Genomic DNA, 17098 nt, shown 5'->3' with positions numbered 1-17098 from the left:
TTTTCTAGCGCTGGGATGCCTTCGGGTAGCCATGTGCTCTACAATTATCCATAACATAACATAAATATATATAGTATATATTTATAAAAACACTTTCAAAGAAATCAGAAAAGGTAACACAAAATATTAAATACATTACCAAATAAAATATATAATAATTTCTTTGTGCATAGTAATAAAGGTCCTGATTACGATGTTGATCAGTAAGCCTCTGCAAGCTTGTCGGGGTCGGTCGGTCAGCTCGATGTCGCATCGGAAGCAGTCGTTCCTCATTTCCTACGCATTTATGTAGCCCAGAGCGCAAGTCATAACACTCCTGTAGCTACTCAATGACCAGCAAATTCAGAATAGCTGCAGACATCGCCGCTGATAAGTGACATATGTACCCCTACTCCAGTGGCCTTCAAACTTCTTAATGCTGAACTCCCCACTGTAAAAAAACAATTCTCAGGCACCCCTTAATTTTCCACAATTATTCTGCTAAATTAGCAATGTTTAAATATGTCTAAACATATTTAAGCAATGCACTTAAGCTATTTTACCCCTTTTTACATATACACCCACTCAGGAAATAAATGTCAAAAGTTGTTCAGAGACGGCTCATTACAAGGTGGCTTTCTGCTGCTCATGCTTTTAGCACTTAAGACAAAACATGATGCTCCTCTTGACCAGAGACTGATACCCTGCTGATATCACTTAACCTACCCCCCCCCAGCCTATCATGCAGATAACCATGATCAAGTATGATACATGATATCTCTGGGTGTAAGATCAAATGTGGCACCATGTGTGCACCAAGACAGAATATAAAGTCACATCACGTCAGCATGATGTGGCCTATGTTCCGTTTACTAATAATGTATAAGCAAAGACTTCCATACCCTAACTGTGTGTCAAGCCCAGAAGCTGACATACATTTGCTGACAATGTAGTGCCCAACTCAGCAATCACACCATATTATAAATAGCTATCAACTCCTGTGACCCCCATTTGTGTACCACAGCCAGGTCCTCATGCAACTAACACATACATCAGTAGTGAATTATTAAGTACAGAAACATAGGCTAACTAATTAAGCATGGCATGTACCCAAGCAAACCATCCACATGAAAGAGCCAACCATTCAAATTCCCCTACACAAAAGGCCACAGCGCATGGACACCTTGCATACAATAGATCTGTAATTTAAGGGGAGTTCTGGAAGGCAGCAGAGCCAGGAAAAAGTGTTATTTGTACCTACCTCACACTTTCCATGTGGACAGGATATTGGGAATCAGACTTAGCTCAACTGGGGCTAATGGCTATTGGCACAAAGTGGCATCCACATGTGCAAAGTTATGCTTTGGAAGTACTTAACAAGATCCACTGAAGAAATAGCACTTGTTCCATATCTATTAAGTCCCATTTTGCAGTTTACACATTTCTCTGGGTACATGTGTGGCTAAAGTAGCTATCATGGATGTAGAGTCAAAATGCCTCCAAGTGTCTTGACAAGAAGATTCACTGTGTACACATCAAATACATATGCAACATAAATCACACTGAGTTTTGTCCGTTGACACACTTGCACAAGGGACTTAGAAATCTGCCTAAACTATGGATGCATACAATATCCAATGCAAGGTTTGGCCCTTCACCCCACACAAACCTAATACGGAAATTCACACCTAGCCAACGTAGGTACACAGATCCACACAACACCCCAATAGATGTACCTACTCTATGAACCATATTTTATTATTGTCATACTAACAGAACTGTATTCTCACATCACAAATTGCATTTGAATTACAGTTAACAGCAAGAGATATATTGGACACAGGAACACCAAAACCAAAGCAAAAATGATTCATTCAGCCTCCATAGTACAATGAAGAATTCAAAGGCCAATGGCCAGTCGAAATGTCTATGTTGTAGGCCTGCAAATTGTGGCCCACCCAAACTTGCCTTAAGTAATTCTGTTGAGGAATACCTTCCCTGCAAGAGCATCTAGGGGGCAGGCCATGCACCAAAAGAAAATAACTAGGGTGGGATAGGGTGGTCTTTGGGAGGGCTGGGCTCAGTATTGGGGGTCATCTAGGTCAGTGGGAGGACAGGATATAGGGGGGAGGGACTGGGTTTCACCATTTTAGGGATCCTATATTCCTAAAGGGTGTTGAAGGGAATAGAGAGGGGGGACTTTTTTCCCTTCACTTTTCTTCCCCAAGAAGGTATTGGGGTAGGATGGGAAAGATGATCTTCTTGGTTTAGTATGGGGGTGAGGCAGTGGCCGGACAGGGAGCTTTCCTCTTTCTGTTGCTTGATGTTTCGTTTGGGTCTTAGTAGGGGGCTGGCTAGGTGTTTTAGGGGTGGATGTGGAAGGGTATTGCAGGGACAGCACGGTCTTCCTTTTAGGCTTGGGAGGGGGTTGGTTAGTTTGGGAAGGGAAGATGTCAAGGGCAATGAGGTGGAGTTTTTGGGCTGATTGGGTACAAGAAGAGGCAAGGGTAGGGGTTGTAGAGGCAAAGGGTTGTGACATATGTGGCATGTCTGCTTGTGCTGGTGTGGCATTTGCCGTGGCTGTGTGTGATGGTGAGCATTAGTTTGTCTATATGTGAGTCATGTGGTGCAGTGGGTGCTGTGTCTGCCTGCATGTCAATGGATGTTGAAGTTAGGGTGTCTAGTGTCAGCTGAGTACATGTGTGTCTGTCTTTGGGCTTATGTCTGTGTGTTTGTGTGCCACATGTGGATGTTGTTGTGGATGCGTGGTCAGGTTGGGTACTGTGGAGGGGGTAGACGCAGGAAGGAGGGTGGAAAGCTGGATTTGGGTTGAGGCTGCCATGAGTGTGGAGGATAGAGCCTGTATGGATCTTTGCAGGGAAGACATGTCAGAGTGAAAGCCTGCTGCCTGAGCCACAGAGATCTGCCTCAGGAGATCAATGGCCTCCATACTCTGGGCAGCAGTAGAGACAGAGGAGGGGTGAGGGCCTGACACACAGGAGACTCAACCCTTTTAGGGGATCAGCCACGAACAGCCGGCGGGGAGCAGCTTTGAGGGTGGAGATGGTAGGGGGTGGTGAACTCAGATGGAGTGGAAGCAGGTCCAGGGGTATCCACCACCACTTGGGAGGGCTCAATGGAACTGGGCTCTGATGAAGATGATCCAGACGTCAAGTCAGTCAGCTCCTCAGTGGCGCTCCCAACACCCTCTGTGCCACTGGTTCTCACTGACAACACAAGAACCACTGTGGCCAGCTGCTTCCCCGACATTCATGGCACTTTGTGCTTCCCTGCCCTCGTCTGATGCTGGAAAACGCGTTAGAAAAAAAAATAGTTGAGATATTGATATGCACTTGGTACATATGGGTAGTAACAACTCTACCCACATTGGCCAACATTATAAATTGTACTTGGATGACAACATCAGGTTAGATAGAGTCAATAGAACATTACTGAAAGCCACAAGACCTGTGTGCTTTCTCACATAATGGTGTCAGGAACATAGATTGATGCAATGTCCTGTTTCTCCTTGTCAACATCTTATAAGCCTGGGATGAGAATGCAGAGTGGCACTCTGCAGAATTTCATGGAGTTTAAAAAAACTCAGTGGAACTCCGCTCCGCCCTAGTCCCACTGATTTTTTTTTAAAAAGCACTTACCTTCTCACTCGCTTCTGCAATCTACCCTCCTCCTCACTGTGGTGTCTCCTCTAAGCATGGGCGGATTTTGCGAATTGGCAATCCGCGAACTTGCGTATTTACGGATTCGCAATCCGCAAAATCCGCGAACTCTCGCGAATTTGCGGATTTTTTTTTTTTGTGTTCGCAAGGGTTTCTGCCAGTTCGCGAGGGTTGTGTACCAGTTCGCAATTGCGAACTTACTTGTCGGCTTGCAACGGCCGCGACTATGTTGTTTCTACGTCTGGTTCATCATCACAGGTTCACAGCACCCTCTGTTTCACCACTGCCACCCTCTGGTACACCCATGCCACCCTCTGGTACATCACTGCCACCCTCTGGTTGGTTTATCACTGTAGATTATGGGGGTGAAAAAAAGCAAGCACACCTGCCCTGCTTCAACTGACATGGATTAATTTGGGGTTGATTAATGCGTCACTGAATTTAAACTTCCAGTCTGGCTGGCACCTGCTTCCTTATCTGTAATTTGCTTTCTGTTGCAGTGCAATTTTTTTTCACAGGACCTTTGTGGCCTACTTGTAGCTATTCTCTGAGCCTGCTGTGAGGGTCAGAGCAGGGTCATAGAATAGTTGCAAGTAGGCAACTGAACTCTGAAGGGGCCCCTCAGGAAGCACTACAGGGAATGGTTACTAATGATAAGATTGAACTTTTGCACCTGCTGAGTGCTTTCAGTTTTGTCTGTAATTGCTTTCTGTTGCAGTGTAATTTGTTTAACAGGACCTTTGTTGTATACTTGTAGCTATTCTCTGAGCCTGCTGTGAGGGTCAGAGCAGGGTCATAGAATAGTTGCAAGTAGGCAAATGAACTCTGAAGGGGCCCCTCAGGAAGCACTACAGGGAAAGGTTACTAATGATAAGATTGAACTTTTGCACCTGCTGAGTGCTTTCAGTTTAGCAAAAATCCAAATATCCAGCAGCATCCACAAAAAGTAACCCTTCCATGTCAAGATCCATATCAAAGTGACCAGCACATGAAGAAAGCACTGGGAGGAGCCTGCTGGACAGGAACAGGAAGTTGGAGACTGTGGGGCACTTCCTTCCTCCCCCCCCCCAAAATGGACTCCTTGCAAAGAAAAAGTGCAGGCAAATGTCAACCTGAGGAGTTATTCTGATAAAAATCATAATTTTCAAGGTTTATGCTGCCTGCTGGTGGATTTCTTGTGCGAAATTGCAAATTTTGCAATCTCGCAATTGCGAGATTGTTGCTGCCCGCCGCATCTACGTGTTCGCAAGTGTTTACTCCCGCGAAATTGTATAGTATTCTAGTTGGCAAGTGCGACCAAGCAAAAAATCCGCTTCGCACGGATTTTACGAATTTTCGGCAAGTTCGCGAGAGTTCGCGGATTGCGAATTTGCAGAAACTCCGCAAAATCCGCGAGCGGAACGGATTTTACGCCCATGATTAGTCTCCTCTTTGCCACCATTCTCTTCCTTGTTGCCGGTCACAACCCCCTACATTTTATGTCTTGGGTGAGCAGCGCATGCACGGTTCACGCAAGATGTAAAACGTAGGGGGTTGCGACCGGCAAGGAGGAGGAGGACGGCAGCAACAAGTAGACACCACGGTGAGGAGAAGGGTGGCCCGCAGACGTGAGAGAGCAGGTAAGTAGGTAATTTTACAGTTTTTTTGGGCACAGGGGCTGAGGGACGTACTCCGCTCCACCACGGAGTTGGAGTTTTGCCTCCATTTCACGTTCCCAGTGGAGCACCGAGTTAGTAAAACTCCACAGACTCTGCTGGCGGAGCGGTGTACGCTGCCCGGGGTTACATCCTAACCACATCTATGAACCAGCTGATGTTTTGTCTCTCACTCCTGATGCCACTTACCTCATGTGATCCAAGGGAGAATACACATTCTATTAGGAAATGGAATTACACTGCAGCCTTTACATACAGTGGGCTATCCTTAATCCAGAGCTTAGGGATCAGCAGGTGCCCTGCTTCAGTTAACATATTTTGTTAAGTAACCGTCACAATGGAGGAGTCATGGAATAGGCTATTTCAAACCGATCACATTAGATTTGCACACATGTCCATTACCAGATAAAGCAGTTCGAAGTGCCACATGTGTATTTTATTTATTTATTTATTTATTTGCAGAGTTTTATATAGTGATGGCTAGACCCGGAGGTATCAGAGCACTTTACATAAGGATCAGCAAATTACAAGTTACAAAGAATTACTTCAGTTACATGATCCAAGTATAACATAAGAGAAAAAAACAGTGATTAAAAAATAACATGAGTTAGCGCCTAGCATAGTCAAGACACACGTCCAACGGGACATGGAAGGGAGAGGGGGAATGGCAAAAAGGGGTAAAGAATGCACATCAAGTCAGGCAGACAGGTAAGGGGAAAAGAGGCTGGGGAGGGAAGGAAACACAGCGGAGAGACGAGGAAAAATTATGTCCAGAGTCCGGCTGGGTATTTGATGGCCGAGGGGGTGAAACTAAGTATGGGCGAATTTTGCAGATTCGCAATCCGCGAAATTGCGTATTTACGGATTCGCAATCCGCAAAATTCACAAACTTTCAAGAATTTTGCAGATTTTTTTTTTTGTGTTCGCAAGTGTTTCTGCCGTTTTGCGAGGGTTTTTTACCAGTTCGCAAACGCGAACTTACTTGTCGGGTAGCAACGGTCGCGACCATGTTGTTTCTACGTCTGGTTCATCACAGCACCCTCTTTTTCACCACTGCCACCCTCTGGTTCACCACTGCCACCCTCTGGCTCACCCATGCCACCCTCTGTTTCATCACTGTAGATTATGGGGGGAAAAGCACACCTGCCCTGCCTTAACTGACATGAATGAATTAGGGGCTGATTGATTAATGAGTCACTGAATTTGAACTTCCAGTCTGGCACTTGCTTCCTTATCTGTAATTGCTTTCTGTAGCAGTGTAATTTTTTTTAACAGGACCTTTGTGGCATACTTGTAGCTATTCTCTGAGCCTGCTGTGAGGGTCAGAGCAGGGTCATAGAATAGTTGCAAGTAGGCAACTGAACTCTGGAGGGGCCCCTCAGGAAGCACTAGAGGGAATGGTTACTAATGATAAGATTGAACTTGCTTTCAGTTTTGCAAAAATCGTTTTTCTGCAATTTCGCGCGATTCGCGGGGCGCGAATTCAGGCTAGATCGATTTCGGAAGCCGCGAATTCGTGCAGATATACGATTTGGTTTTTTTGCGGCGTGTTAGTTTGCGTGATTTTTTGTGTTTTCTCAAGCCGCTTGTAGCGCAACATTGCGAAGTTACTCTAGCGGTCGTACATGGGCGCGGCCATTTTGTTTGCGTGACGTATTTCCGTTTCCGGGCGCTATGTGTAATCTTGCAAAGTGTGCGACCCGCTTGTACAAGTTCGCGTGTGGTCGCGAGGGAAATCTCGCGCGAACTTACCCACGCGGTCGTGAACGGGAGCGGCCATCTTGGTTTGGGCATGCTTTCTGTATCCTCTGTCAATCTCTGCCATCCTTTGCTTGTTTGAAGTTTTTTTTAATCTATTTCATGTATTATCTATCCCTCTATTTTTCTAGCTCTATATTTTTGTGTTTTCTGCTACTTTTGGTTAATTTTAAACTACTTTTTTAAACTCTTTTCTTTTCTTCTTCCCTATTCTATTACTTATTTATTATTTACCTTCCTTTCTGCCCAGACCATGGTAAAACGAGCCGGGAAGCATCCCGAGAAGGGGAAGGGTCCCGCACCCCGTGCCCGGCTCCCGTGCGGGCGTTTGAGGGGGGAGCTAGTGATGCCACGGGAGATCTTTAGCGCGGAGGAGGTGGCCGCACTAGTGTTTTATGTCCAGCGCCGCCTCCCCAGGACCATCATGGCAGGCGGCAAGATCGCTAGCGGCTACGGGCTCCGGGAGCGCCGGAAGCGGTGGGAGAAGGTGTGCCGGGCCATGTTTCAACACTCTCGGGTCCGGCGCACCTACAACCAGGCCACCCACCGTTGGACAGATCTCCTGGATCGGGAACGCGACTTGCTCGACCTGCTCGGCATCGAGTTCCCCGGGCTTGGTGAGTAGTAGTAGCTAGCTATTTCATCACTACTCTGTTTTCTCCTGTTCTGTGTGTTATTATATTGCAAATTTTAGTTTTTTACCAAGAGCAATAATGCTGCCGATTACATTGTAGGTAAATTATATTTCAAAATCTTCTGTGCATTTCAGGTGCACTGCTCTCCTTCTCAGTAGCGTTGCTACTATGCTTATTTGTTTTCGATTTTGTGTTCATTTCATTGGCCTGAGAAATTATGTATGAGTGTAGTTTAAAGAACTGCGTAATGCTTGACACTAAGGGTCAGATTTTCAATTACCGGCGCATCCCTGCAAATTAGCAGGGATGCGCCAGTAATTGTGCGCCACGCCACCACTACCCATGGTGCGCCATATTTACAATGCGGGGCACCATGGACCCAAAACATCACCGAAGCGTTACGCATCTGAGCCGTAAAGGCGGCGCATTGCTGGAGGTGCGTCGCAATGATGGCGCAGCTCCCGCAATGCTCTGGGGTGCCCTATCTACCCAATGCTGCGTGAAGCTGTACGTCTGCTTCAAGCAGGCGCAGGGTTTGAGTGACGCATCATTGTCCTAAAAGTGACTGATTGAAATCTTGTAGATTTCCCTCAGCCACTTTTAGGAAGCGTTCCTGCGCAGGAACGCCCTCCCTTGCGCCGGGACGCCCCCTGATGGTGCAGGGCTTTACAACGTGATGCATCTCCCATATGCGTCACATTGATAATATACGCCGCACCATGGCGCCTCTTTTGTTCTGCCGCTGCGTCACAAAAGTCATGCAACAATGGAGCAAAAGAGCCGCAAGGGGCTTGTAAATCTGCCCCTACAGACTCAAGTCCAGTCCTTCCTTTGTACACCTGGCAATAAGAAGAAATAGTGGTGGTGGATTGATAGTTTGAGTATTTTAATGACTGGTTAATGTAGTAGGAAACTTTTTAGTGTTGTCGCTGATCTGCAATCACGATGGAGTTTGTCTGTCACTTCGCGTGCTGCGGACTGCTGCATGCCAGTCCTAGGTGAACCTTTTTAGTAGTTTGTTTATTGAGTTACATAACTTTCCAAGTCGTCGGTCCGCAAATCAAGCAATACTAACATTGTAGTAGACCACATGAGATAGGTCAATATATACCGTGGAATAGTTGTCTATTTGCTATTTCGCCAAAATATTTTGTTATTGTTCTTTTGAAATGTTTGATTTGGTTGACAACAATCATCCATGTTTTCGGGTCGTTCTTTCTTTTATGTTGTACATCAGCTCCCCCCAGGGGCAAGAGGACAGAGGAGGAGGGGTTATCGGCTGCTGCTGCTGTTTAAGGCCAGGATCGGTCAGGCGAGGGCTCCTTTGCTGGCCCCGGTAAGTTTTAATTTTAATATAGATTACCTATTTTTTCCTAGCGTTTCTCATTCGATTTTTTCTAAATCGTCTTTGATCTTCATGTAGACTGTATCTAAATTCTTATCCTGCCTCTACTATGACTCCCTGTGGTATTACTAGATTATTCTTATTAGTCTGTCTGTGTAGCTAACTAAGATTTCACGTTTGACAAAAGGTGTTAAGCGAAACTCCCATTCTAGTCAGCAATAGCTCTATGCACTGAGTGCAGTCCACTGGGATTGTCCATAATGTCTTTTCAAGTCTTCTAAATGTTTATGCTTTGACAATTACCAACAATAAAAAGGTGAATGACCACCAAGAAAGAAAAATATACTACTTTACTTATGGTTTGGATAGGATGACAATCCATACTACTACTGTTGCAGGGACAAATCTGCACAAACAGAACTATGGACACTAAATAGTGCATTGTTTATCAATTATAATGGGCGCAGGTAGACTTTCCACATACCTCAGTGATATCAGACTTTGAAGAACCCCCAATCTCCTTACTGACTAGATAGTGTGGCAGAGTCATTTAGCTCCCGAATTCATCGATGATTGATCCCCAATGATGATTATCCAACGCAGGACAAGAGTACGGAGTCAGAGTACAGAAGAGTCAGAGGCACGGACTCATGCTTGGAAATTGCAAAACCTTTTGCTCATTCACTCTTGACCAAAAACCACAGAGTCTATTTAAGTTATAAAACTTTATTAAAAGTAAAAATATTTATTAAAATCAAGCTTGTCATAAAACATAAACGGTTGATTAAAAATGGGAAAGTGCTTAGTCATTTATTTCACACATTTATTGTGGGCGACCCGAGCCCTCACCTGGTTTGAACTTGAATTTTTCTTTTTGGTGCTGAATCGTTGGTCACTCCGTCCTAGTGATGATGATTTGTTCTTAGAAGTGAAGCTTCTGTCTGATATGAGAAAAATGGTGCGTGTTAAAAAGCAAGCATTCATCAGTTGTGCCAAAAAGTGCAGCAAGACAACACCCTTCCCTGGAAAAAGGGAAATTTTTTACTTTAGAGTAGACAGTCACAAATTATTAGATTGTTTTCTGTATTCACATTTCTTCATTCCTAGACAAAATACTAGTGAGTGGTGTATGTCTATGACATCTAACATTCTTAAATGTACTTTGTAGGTAGAACATCTGGTGCTGGGCCCAGCGCGGAGGTGGAGGAGGACACTTCTGGGGAGGAGGCGGTGCAAGTGCCGGACGAAACTGCTGTGCTGGTTGCCACGGTAGTGGCGGGCAGTGGTAAGCTCTTATATTCCTTACTTATTGAGATTGCAGACTGCATAGTGTGCTCTCTGTACGGGTGTAGTATATATGTTCTACAGTTAAGTTACTATACTGTTAAGCAGACTTTCAAATTTAGAACAAAGTTTTTATCAACCAGGTAGTAGCCTCCTCTAAATGTACTTCAACTCAGCGGTGAATTTTTTTTCAAGAATCCAAATCAGATCTGAGATGAACTTGATGGATGGGATGAACGAAAAGCGAAAGAAGGGTGTAAGTAAGTGTGGAAGGACGAGCAAGTTAAAAGTAATGATGACTGACAAAGAAGAATGATATGTGTTTGATTGGTGCCCGAGGTGGCTGGGAAGGAATATGATGCATGGCTGGGTGAAGGATGAAGCAAGGAAGGAGAACAGCCTGGGTGGGTGAAACAGAAACTGTATGTGTGCGCAATATATGCTTTGGTTGAAATTGAAATCCAAGTCAAGCACGGATATATGGCTTGCGGTTTCCCAAATAAAATGAAAAAGGTTGTTTTCCCGCGAGAAAACGTAAGGTTTGTCCAGATGAGAGACATGAAGAAGAATGATTGACATATAGTTTGAATGGATGGATGCCTGGATCATGGTACTATCTGACTCTTAGATAGCATATGTGTATCTAGAGAGAGTAGACGGTCACTGGATGAACTAAGTGTTACTTTGAAGAGCATGTAACACCGCACCCGCACGTCCATCCCAGTGTAGGAAAGGCAAGAAAAAGAAGTTGTAATTTTGTCCGAATACTACCATGAATAGTAGCAGTAGTTTGTATTGCAAGCACAGCATATATCCGGCTATTATGATGGCCACTCACTACCTCTGTTAATAAGTTTAGTAGAACTCGGTCATTCATGTGTGGATGTATCACTGTTCACTCAATAAAAAGCAAAGCACCTAAAGTCATCCCATATGTAAGCAAATACATACCATGTGCAGTGATAGATAATCAGATTATTTATCTTCTTCATTTTCCTTTTCTAGTATTCATTGGCACTGTAGGGTGAAAGTTAAATTAATTAAGCAGTAGCCCTTGTAACAGAGTATTCTCAGTGCCACCCGTAATAGAAAAGTAAGAGCATCACCACCTGCATGTACTGGACTGGTACAGTAACGCAAGTCTGTCTCACTCATCATGGCGGGTGTCTGTTTTTCTCGGGTGCAAGTTGACTGCGCTGGCATTATGCCGGCTTGCAGAAGTTAACGTACCAATTTTGCTAAACAAGAGAGAAGAAGAAGAATAAGACTGGTGTACTGTCATAGTCAACTCTAATGGAGTGAGTCCATAGTGCTCGTAGAATTGATTCCGTAAACTCCCACTAATGTTCGAGTAAGGATGAAGAAGTGGGAGGTTAGATAGATACTGGCCACAATAGTTATGTACTGCGCTTGCAAGTTGCTAGTTCTCCTGTGTCACAACTTTCTGCTGAATCATTTTGTGTTAATCTTAAAGAGCATTGGTTACAGACTATGTACTTCTTTCTTCATATAGATGCTCTGTAGGAAGGTGGCTACCTGACTATGGTTACCCCAGATTTTTTGCCTTGTGTTTAGCTGGTTTTTGACTTAGTTGGCCTGGTTCCCTGCTAATCAGGGCCCCAGGCTATCTGCTCTCTCTGTAAAATGGATTCCATGTACCCTAGGTACATACCACAATTGGAAATGGACTCCTTGTCAGCCCCTGTACCATGCACTATAGGTGCTCAGGGCATAGGTGCCACCAAGGCCTACCAGGGGCTGCAGCATATCTTTTGCCACCCCTGGCTGGTTCTTAAATTGACACAACTGGCTGATCACTCAGCTGGGGCAAGATGGTGTAATCACCTCTTGCTTAGGTATAGTATACCTATATCTAAACCTATATCTGGACACATATAAAACTGTGAGTCACTCCTATGGAAGGCCTTATCAATTCTGGGGGCAGAGTGCGTGGTTTAATGTGAGATGGAGCTCTAGCATGAGCTGAGCCTGTCTGCAGCTGTCGGGAACAATTCCCTAAGCTGTTTCAGGATAATGCCATACCATATACTATTAAGTGCATTATAATCCTCGCGGTTATATAGCAACTTTGGTTTGGCTTTATCAAAACATGTCGTGTAAGGTGTCATACGATTTGGAATACTATCCCCTCGCCAGTTCTGGTGACGGGGATATCATTCCACCCCTCTAGAGGGAGAAGACATGTTACTTTACTGAAATGCGGTTGATTTTTAAAAGAGCCTCAGATCCACAAAATGGATGCTTCTGCCACACACACAGGTCTGACCCCCCTGCAGCTGACCGAAACTCAGCCAAGGGGGCCTGGACAAAGGGTTTCCTGTCGCAGGGAGGTGTCACACCCCCCCAGACAGGAGATAGTGGATTGTAGCAGGGAGGTTTGAAAGAAACCAGACACTGCATGGGGAGCACAAGGCTGCCCCTTGCATAATCCGGTCAAACTGGTTCTGGGGCACACCAGCCCCAGTCCCAGCACGGCCTGGATCAAAGGAAAGGGGTGTATCCACCCCTTCCTGGGTCCCACCCATAGGAGGTGACCTAGCAGATAATCCAGCCCCCCAGATTCGAATAAGAGTGGGAGCAGCGCCGATGCACTTCAGAATATCCTGATGAAGCATAAGAAACGAAACTCTGGACCCTTCGACATCCTACTCAACGTAGAAGATTGAAGAATCTCCCTTGTGGTCAAGGAGTGACCACCCTGTGCAAACAGGCACCATCCAGCACCTCAACGTCTGCTTTGTTGCAGTTCCCGCCGGAACTCGAGCAACAGAGATCAACGAGATCAAGCTTGCCTGCTGTCTAACAACCCGATCCACAGTCCCTGCAGAGCTGAGACCCGTGGAGGCAACCGGAAGCGTGGGGCACGCCATCTTGAAAAGACCACGAGACGCTGACCGTGCAGCCCATGAGTAACCCTCGAAGCTGTACACCGGGGTTTAAGAAGCCCCAACCCTGAGCCACACTTGCACTGAAGTTCAGCTCTCCACACTTGACGAGTGCTGCGTGGGGCCCTTCTGGTTCTTTTGGCTCAACGCGTTGGCCAGTCCCTTGCCAGCTGGCTTGTGGCCCCTGTGCCGACGAAAAATGAAATACAGCTTGTGATTCTGGTTGCTCCAGAATTGCACCCACTCTTCTGAAAAGGAGTACCCACTCTGACCCTCCTGGTCCGAGTGAGAAGCTATCTCCCGGTTCCGCATGGATTGTTTTTGCCAAGTGTTGTTTGCTCCAATCTTGAAGCCGACAGCGCCGTTGGCGAGAACCTTCATGGGACAGATCATGACCTGCTCCTGGACTTCGTAGATGCCCCGGAGCCCACGTGAAAGCGGAGAGAAGCTCCTCGACAACCACCTGATTGCACCCGACATTGCCTGGTTCCATCCTGGTTCCACCCTGGTCACTGCTGAGTGAACCAAGCTCTGTCCACTCTGCTTTCAGGTACTTTTCGACTTCGATCCACCCTGGGATCCCACCGGACACTTCTCCTTCACAGCGCCTGCAGCCTCTTCAGCTTCAAGCACCAAGAACCAGCGTGACGAAACCCGACACTACTTCGACCCTGTGCACCCGCTTCCTGTGGGTGAGGTAACATTGCAACACCGGTGTTCCCACACTGGTACACACCTCTAGGGTCTGTGTCTTAAGTTTTGTCTTTCTAGGTTCAGCGGAAGTGTCCTAAAACTCTATTTGCTTAACTTTTACGCACCTTTGACTTGCATTGGTGCATGCGTGTGCTTTCAGCACTGCACCCGAATCCCGCAGGCTTTTCCCGACTTCAGCATTGCTTGTCCCGACTGCTCCCAGCGATTCCCTAGGCCCTAGGCCTAACCACTGTTCGATTGGTATCTCTTATACCACTTTCTTAGTATATGGTCTGAGTGGCCCCTCGCCCTCATCCATATTTGTGCAACTTTGTATGTTATACTGTGCTTTTGATTTAACGCTTGTGCCCCTTTGTTCATAAAGAATACTGGGGATTATTTTAAGTAATAAATACATATATTTTTATAATATATACTTGTGTGGTGTCCTTTCATTTGATATTACAGGACTGTGATTGGTAAAACAGCTCGCTTAACACGACCTCTTGAGTTAAGCCTTTAAGGCTGCTTAGTCTATGCTGCCATTAAGATAGCTTGTCTACAAGGTTGACTTACAACCAGACACCATAAGGGAAAGCTTGGACTGATACAAGGTGGTTCCAGAATTGGAAACATCATATATCAGGCCAACTTCTCACATGCTCCTTCCAAACCAACACGGAAGGAGCTGGCTAAAAGGGCCCGGCAACGGAGGCTGGAGGCCACTGCCGCCGAATATCGGTGGCTGGTGGCCCAGGAGGAGGGGGACACGCAAAGTACGTCAAAAACATCCACGGCGACACCTGCATCCTCCTCCGCGCTCCCTGGGTCAGCCAGTCAGCGCAGCAGGTCTCCAGCGGTACGGAGCCGGGTTACCACAGCCACCCGCCACCGCCGAGCAGCAAAGAAGTCAGCTGGCCCCACAGCAGGTGCAAGGCACGCGTGCACCGCCTTTCACTGAGGGTGTCCTACCTCGAGCAGGAGCTCCTCAACACCAAAACCTTGCTCGAGACCCTTCGCAAGAAGCATGCCGACCTGGCCCGAAAAGTCAACAGCAGCCAGCAGTAGGAGGAGACTGTCCCTTGCCCCTTTTTTAAAGACTTCTGGGGGGTGGGAATTGGGAGTTGGGTTTTCTACTTTTTTGGACTTAGTTTTCACGGACATTCGTTGGGGTTTGGGAGGGGGGTGGGTTGGGTCTTGCGGGAGAATATTTATGTTAGTGATATATAAATATACTTTAAACTTTATCTTAGCATACGTGTTTTTTATTGCTTTTGAGGCTGGTGGGTGGGGGTTTAAGAGTAAGTTTGTTTTCCTGAAACTTACGTGGCATCTTGATTCAAGTTGTGTAAGTACTAGTAATTGCCCAAATGTTTTCAAAACTAAGTGCCTCTCACAGAGTAAGTGAATTCAATAGTTCAATAGTCCTAGGACCGTCAGTCTCTCGTCTCTCCTAATACTCCATTATACTACCTCCCCCCAAACGCTTATCTTACCTGTAATTTGTGTTTGGAAATAGGGCTAGGCACAGGGCTGGCTGCACGGGAAATGGCGATTAAGGTTGGCAATCCTGGGCGGATGAAATGTCATCATTGCGGTGGTACTTGTGGTGTTACACAGTGGCAGTTGCAGCATCTGAAAACAAAGAAAATGAAACCTTGTTTGTCCTTACCGTAGCATTAGAACGGTACGATAGAGAATATAGCAGGTGACAGTACACTAGAACAGTGCCACAATGTAGCCGAACAAATGGTAAAGTATTGAAAGTATAACTAGTACTTGCATTGAATTTCTTTGACATTGGCTACGACTACAAGAAATAGTACTGAAGGTGAAGGACACAGCAGCGTAATAATTTGCCTCGTCTAGGAGGAGGATGTTCTTGATGACCAATCAAGTTGATGGCGCACATGAAAATCTGCTTTCATTTGCCAATAGTGACTCAGTGTCAAGCTGAGTAAGAATATATCCTCGGATTCCTTGACCAGCCTGTTGCTATGACCTTATCCTCCCCAGCAAGTGTGTGGAATTATTGCTGTCATTTAGTCACCCATCAATCAAAAGCACACAGCCCGGGGGAAGAGGCTTAGGGTTTGGAAAATGGATGGGAATGGGGGTTTTTGGGAAAGTTTTGTTGAGAGAAGAAAAAAAAAGCACAGCATGGACAAACAATAATTGAAGATAAACAAATCTTTGGGTACAAAGCTATCCATAAATCTTTTAAGTGACATAAAGGAAGTGCATGCACTACTGCATGCATGGTTACTGAAAAGTAAGTAGTACTTTCGACAACCGTGAACGAAAGAATGCGACAGTACAGGGCTGCAGTAATAATTATGCGTTTTCACTTGCCTATCTCTGCACTCAGAGAAACACTTCTTACATTAAATTAGGTTTAAAAAATAGCAGAAGTAAAACCTATAGAATGGCTGTAGGGATGAATTTAGAAGCAGAGAATGAGATCAAAGAAATGCAGATCCACACTCATAGAAGTTCACAGCAATAACATTACTTAAAAGATAATTAGAAAAGAACGGATACTGTATCTGTATGTTTTTGTAGTTGTCCTGTTGAATTTGGTAAGTTGCATGCATCCAACCATTCCTCTTATTAGCGGGACTCCTCCATTCCATCTGATGCTCCGTCCATAAATGTTGGTGACCAGAAGACACCCTGTCCACTGCCTGCCTGGCGGATGCTGAATTGCGGCTCTCTAATGTGAAGCCTGACTTCATCCTTTTTTCCCATTGCACAGGCTGAAACCCGGCCTGTAATTATTGATGGCAAAACAGGAAGTGATATTAGAACACCACTGACAAATAAATATAAGGTATGTACGCTGTGTAGTGCAAAAAGTCACACTTTGAGTTTCCTAATAGACAGTACAATATTTTTGAAAGTGCCTACTGTCTGAGTCTCCTTTTGAAGGATAAATAAGAATGGGCGAATTAATTTAGCGGATCTTTCCCCTCAAGCTAGGTGTACTGTAAACTGTGTTTTAGAACAAAAATAGACCTTCCCAGCATTGCTCCTAGACCCTTACTAAACCCAGTCGCAAAAATGTAGAAGACCCCCAATCATATCTCCAAAAACGAGGCCTAGTAGAAAATGGTGACAAAACGTACTTTGAAAGTAAAGTAGGCCCAAATCCCCCCTTACCCAC

The sequence above is a fragment of the Lissotriton helveticus genome, chromosome 2_2, assembly GCF_964261635.1.
Source record: "Lissotriton helveticus chromosome 2_2, aLisHel1.1, whole genome shotgun sequence".
NCBI classification, from domain to species: domain Eukaryota; kingdom Metazoa; phylum Chordata; class Amphibia; order Caudata; family Salamandridae; genus Lissotriton; species Lissotriton helveticus.
This window is presented reverse-complemented; position numbering follows the sequence as displayed.